Raw genomic sequence first — 6899 nt, forward strand, 5'->3', positions numbered from 1 at the left:
TACCATCATAGCACATCACAAGATCACAACAATAATGACAACTGATATATGTAAGGGTCTGGTTAGGTGAGGATCGTAGTCCTAAACCCTAATTGTGGTGGGAGTCGTCAATCCTCTCAATACTGTTATGCTCGAGACTCCACAGGATGAGTTTTTCTCAAACCCACTGTTTGACACCGCATTTTACTTGCCGGCTAACACGGATGCCGGGATTTTACATGCCGATTCATGGTTCGACGTTACCTTTCTATCAGAGTCATACAATCAATATCATGCAATATCAAACAAGACTCTAAACCGAAATAGTTTACATTCTTATAAGTCAAACTTCCACTAGTCAAAATTTTGACAATTCTACTCTTTTAATAGAAACAAATTACTAGTATATAATAAATTAATATTAATTAAATAATAAATTTTCGTTGCTATACTAAGATTCCAAAGGCTAAACTAAGTCATTATTATGTCATAAATAATCATAAAAGTCAAGGGTAATAACATATTTTATCAAATAACCAGTAAAATAGTAAAACAGATCTATCATAACTATGAAAAATAATCCGACAAGTTATTAAGGGTCCAAAATCTAAACGAATTTTCAAGAAAAACATCGCTAAGCATTTCAACAAATTAGTTTGACTATTTTATCGATAAACCGATTAATAATTCTTTATAATTACTTGAGTCCAAAATAAAAATTTCATCAAAACACCAAGATGATATGGAATTATTTTAAAGAGATAAGTTTATTTAACTAGTAAAATTCATATATATCTACATTATCATATTAATCAAAAATTTCCATATTTATTATTTTGGTTTTTAGAGTGTCCAAAAAGTATTATTGTTTTGACGAAAGTATCACTAAACTGGATATGACTTTAATATAACCATGTAAAGTTTAAAAGATTAAAATAAAATCATGTTGATCATACTTTTTGTATTATCGATTAACCATAAATAAATATCACATAGCGAGAGAGTTAAGAAAATGTGTACGATTTTCCTCCAAAGGTGGTGCTAAATCAAGTAAGAGAATAATAATAGGAAAATAAAAACTCAAAGAAATAAGCTCCAAAGAAAAATTCTTCAAGGCTCCAAGCTTCAAAGAAGTAGATCTTTAATTACCCAAAAAAAAATGATATCCAAGCTCCAAAAGATAATACTTGACTTTTCAAAAGTTGATGATTATTGGCTTAGGAAGTGATAAGATCAAGCTCCATCTTCATTTGATTCTTCAACTAATAAAAGGGTATAAAGTTAGTAAGTTGTTAATAAAGTGAATATATAAGAAAGAATGGTAGAAAGATTTGATGATGGGGGTGCAAGTGATCTCATGGCTAAGGGGGTATTTATAATGAATTTTGGGCAACTTTTTAGTTCATAAGATTGTATGAAAAAGAGTGTTAGGAGTATAGAAGAAGGTTAACTTGTGAAAGTGATTTAGAGTGTAGAAGTGAATGTGTAAGAGTTGGAGTGTGTAAGTGGACGTGTAAGAGTTTGGAGTGTAGAAGAAGGTTAACTTGTATAAGAAAATAGTGATAGGTTGTGTAAGTGATGAACATCATGGATTGATGTAGAAAGAATTTTGATTCATCAAATTTTTGTTCTAGTTTATACAAGTGAAATGTTTTAGATTAATGAGAAAGTTTGATTAAGGTTTGATTATGAAATATGATAGTTTACTTAGAAAATTTTGGTTAAAACTATACTTAAAGTTAATAAGAAAAATATAGTTAATTTTTAGGTATAAAATAATAAAATCAAAGTTGTAAGATTAAAATGATAAGTAGTAAAGTTAGTATAAGAAAACGAAATTGAAACGTAACGTTTTAACAAAATCTTAAATATAATATTAAAATTTTACTTTTCGTAATATAAAACAATAAAATAATATTTTAGTGCTTATAAAGAAATTTAAGAATATATATATAGTTTTTAAGTTTAATATTTGGAAGAAATTACAAATATCAGAATAAGGTTTAGGAATTAAAGATGATTTGAATTAGATAAACAAAGGATTAGGAATTCGAATTAAAAAAATTTCGGAATAATTAATCAGAAGATTAAGACTAAGAAATTTGAGCTTGTTACACCTAGTTCCTGATTCCAGTTGTTAACACTAAAAAAAGAATTGAATTTGAAGACGAAATTTATTTCTAAAGAAAGAAGGTTAATGACTAATTTGGTGACAAAGTGCTTTGTCGCAAGCTAGCGACAAAAAGTGTTTGTCACCATATTTGTCGCTAAACTATTTTGTACGTTAATGAAATTGAATTTCAGAAAAATAGGCGGGAAATAGTTAAATTGAGTAGTTAAAAATAATTAACAATTTTCTAATTTCAAAATTTAAAATGGGAAAATTTTAGCGACAAATCTGGCGACAAAGCTTTTGTTACTAACATTTTTTGCTAGATTTTAAATTCGGACTTCAATCCCTTTTTTACTTCATTCTTCAAACTTATTCACCCGCTTCTCCAACTTTTCTCTCTACTTACTAAATTTTTTTTCCTTCTCTATATTTCTCACCACTCAATCCGACAACTTTCCGGCAACAATTCTTGCCTTTCCACAGACTATCTCACTCTTTAACTATTTTTTATTGTTGTTGTAGATTTTTAACATGCATTGTTTATGTTTTTGTTTTATGTCCATAATGACATGCATTATTACGTTAGTATAGAATTTTGATATAGATTGTTAGTTTATATGTATTTTTTATTATAAATCTCAAATTTGGTTTAATTGTTTTCGTTTTATGTTGATTTTTGTCCAATTTAATGGTTGTTTTGTCTTAATTTACTTCATGTTGTTGCTGTTTTTCTTTCTATTTTCTGTCCAATTGTTTTTTTGATGTTTCTTTTTGTGTTATGGCGACAAAACATCAATGTATTAGAAAATCTAAAAATACCATTCTATCAATCTTACATTTATTTATAAAAAAAATTTTAATTTTTTGAATTAAATATGAAAATAAAAGTTGAGAATAATTATGGGGAAAGTACCTAGTAAATAGTTAAAACAGAATAGTGAAAAATGTGGAAAAGAAGTTGGAATGGATAATAAAGTGTAGTGGAAATTGGGGATGAGGAAAAAAAGCAGTATTTAGTTGAGTCGTTATGCTATTTATAAATGACAAATTTTTGTGTAAACCATCTCCAACATCTTTAATTGGATCGGCACTTTATATACTTTAAAAAATATTATAAGTAGCTAATAAATATATTATGAGTAGGTATTAAAAATAATGTAAGTAAACCTTTAAGATATTGAAAGGACATTAAGGATACGGTAAGTAAACATTAATAATAATTTAAGTAGGCATTAAAAATACGATAAGTATTCATTAATGGGCTGGGCTTGAGACACTACTAGCTGTTTATAAATTCATTGAATTTCACGTTTACAAATCAAATCTTAATTCTCGTCATTAATATCATTCAGCGGTGAAGAAAGTTCATTTTCCCGGTGAGGGTATTTTTTTCTCATCATTTGAGAATCAGGAAACGTCTATATTCGATATTTTTCCTTTCTTCTCTCATCCTCTATTTTCAAGTGCAATTGTGAAAACCTTAATCACCTTCTCTTCATCAAATTTAATGGCGTCAAAAGGAGAATGTTCTTATCAAGTGCAACCGACCATTATTGTTCCTGAAATCGAAAAACATTGTGTTGGAAAATTAACTTACCTACCTAAACCCAACTCAATAGTTTATTACTATCCTCAAGGACATATTCGATAGGCTTCATATTCGGTTCTGTCATGGTAACATTTATTTACTCATTTATTCATTTAAATTATTAATGTCATATTACCTTAATACCCTTTGATCTTTTGGGTTGACCTTGACTTTCAGTCAAGGGGCTTTTTCTGAGTTTCTCAACCTCCTTGCTTAGCCCATAAGCTAATAACTTCCAGGAACCTTAACTTCCCTTACGTAACTGACCATTACTCTTCTCTTACCATCATGATTCCCCTTCTTTTATGCTAATAACTACCCACTACCATCCATGATGATCTACCTTCTCCCAGAAATAACTCCCGCTCCACCATTATAAATAGAGGCAGCCAGCCTCAAGTGGAGGGCAGTGAAAAAGACCACACCAAAACTCTTCTACAATCTTTACTCGCAATCCTCTTCATTAGCCTACCCAAATGCAAGTAATCTCTGCCCCAACATCTACATTCCTGTGTTCAATCTCTAATCGCTTATTCATTAATCTCTCATCTCCGTTCTAACTTGAGTGTCGGAGGGGTTTTTCCAGGAGATTACCCCTCGGGCAAGGCTAACGTGTTATGTTGTAGGGATTCAGGTTACTTCTATTCCCTCAATTGCTGATCTCGACAACACTTCCTCCTCAAGCATTTAAAGTATCTCATACTTCCACGTTTCATTGCAGAATCAGTTTGGTGCCGTCTGTGGGGAGAGAATAAAAAGTCATGGCTCCCAAGAGAAATCCAACACAAACCGCCACCGTGCACAGCACAGATACAGACACTTCAGCGGGTCACGCTAACAATCAAGCCGTGACTCATTGTGATCTAGACATGCTAGCACGAAACCTCACTGCTGCCTTCTCCGAACAACTCTGTGTCGTCATAAATAATAAAAACCCTGCTCAACAACGAGTATTGGAAGGCATGGCGGACCAAATAAAGAATCTGCAAGAACGAATCGAACTCCACAATGAGATACCGAAATCCCGCGATTTTCAGGATGGGAACCCAGGGATGTCACGTTCCAGCAGAAGAAATAAGAAGAGACGGGAGAGATCAAGGACCCATGCAAGCCTCAATAGAAGTGACTCCCAAGACGGCGAATCTAAAACCGCCTTCCAAGATGCCCGAACTTACCTGGAAAGCAAGAAGTAGAGGGTATCCGAAAGCGTTCAATCATTGGTGGACAAAAAGAGGGAAAAAAGGAAGAAAGCGCAACTCACAGGATCTAGCCATCCCACCAGCCCCGTCATAATGCCGCGGAATGAGACCGGCGAGGGTAATCTTCCTGAAGACCCCATGCTAATAAGCTCCCCGCTGGCTCCGGAAGTACTAAATACTCCCAAACCCGGGGAAAATAAAGATCCCAAATATGATGGCCTTTGATGGAACATCCTGCCCGGAGGAACACTTGATGGCATACAAAAACTTGATGTTGATGTACACCACCAACTCAGCATTGTGGTGCAAATTCTTCCCAACTACTCTCACAGCAGTAGCCTTGACGTGCTATACCTCCCTTCCAGGGGGAACTATCCACTCTTTTGCCTAATTAGAAAGCAAATTCCAGGGGGTCACTTTGTAGCATCCAGAAGGCAGGAGAAATCAAACTTCCACTTGCTCAGCATAACGCAATTAGAAGGGGAATCCATATCTGTAACACCTCTGAATTTCCAACACCTTAAATGAAACCAGAATCGTAAAGGAAGGAAGAAAATTCAGGTGTTACATAAAAAGAAAAGGGGTCATAACTGAAATAAACACTTCAAGATTAATGGAAAAGGTGAACAAGTGGAAATTTTGGCAGCATCTCTGCTGAAAACTGAGGATGTGACAAGAATATATAATTGGATAACATAACGATAATAATCTAAGGTCTTTAATGCCTTCAAGAATATGTCACGACGGAAAGAATCATCGTCGGCCTCTCACATCATCAACTCTAATGAGGATCGTGGTTCCAGTGTTAATGCATCAATCTAACGGATACTAAAGGAGTATTCTCAATACTATACATCCAAAAACTACGCAGCGGATCTATGGATCATACGATGAGTCACATGGCTCCATACAAAAGAAATTATACAATCCCAAAAGAAAACTTTACAAGTATTATAGAAGCTATAAGTATTAGACAATTTATACACAATTGTTACGATCGTGCTTCGCCTTTTCCCCAATGCAAAGCAAAAGAAGCTCCTATACCTGTCATGTCAAGCTATGATTCCCCTGCTGCTCAACATAATGACCATAGTCAGATGTGTCATAGCAGGAACATCATAGAGAGTCATGAGCAACCAACAACAAACACATACACGTCAGTAATTAATGAACTTATAACAATTAGAGTGATTGAACAAAACTATAGACAATGATATAGTATGACAATAGCGAGTCTACTCATTTGTCTAAACACCTCTATTTACTCATAATTTTCTCTTTCAAATTACTAATCTCTCGAAGTATATTCAAGGGTAGTGGATCTTTTCTCTATTCATGGCATCGTGACACGGCTATGGGCGTTATCAGCCACCTGGCGCCCATGGCAAAGTATGAGCTCATGCCTCCTCCAGCTGACCCTCTCAGGTCCTACCTTCGGGAAAAACTAACACACTAGGGTACTAAACCAATGAAAAGGCCACCATATTGGGGTTTGCAAGGCCCGCATGGTAACACCTCGGTCAAGGGGCGGCATCGGCCACCCGGCGCCCAATGACCCAAGCATGCTCTTACCCCCCTTACGGTGGTCCCGTCGAATCTCACCTAGGGGACTACTAAATCAATTGGACATAATCCAGTTGAGTCACGCCAATAAATCATAAATCAAGGCTCAATAAGTAGAAAATCACTTCGATACCACACACAACCATGGTGCGTTCTCTACTATTTAGAAATCTGTTCTCATAGTCTCCTAATGCTTTCATTCTACTTGTCGATATCACTATTATGCCTATACACTAGTATAGTTTACTTTTTGGCGCTCTATAACTCTAACACGATGCATATAATCATGAAATATGGATAATACTTTGAAATAATGAATATGATAATTAATTACGGCGTGTACGTACCTGCAAGCGTCACTACACGACCACAAGTTACAAAAATCACCCAACTAAGGGTCTACTTTCCTCTTATAAACTGGGAACAAAGGGGAATTAGAAAAGGAGTGAAGACTAAA

The sequence above is a fragment of the Amaranthus tricolor genome, chromosome 4 (genome assembly GCF_026212465.1).
Source record: "Amaranthus tricolor cultivar Red isolate AtriRed21 chromosome 4, ASM2621246v1, whole genome shotgun sequence".
Lineage (NCBI taxonomy): Eukaryota > Viridiplantae > Streptophyta > Magnoliopsida > Caryophyllales > Amaranthaceae > Amaranthus > Amaranthus tricolor.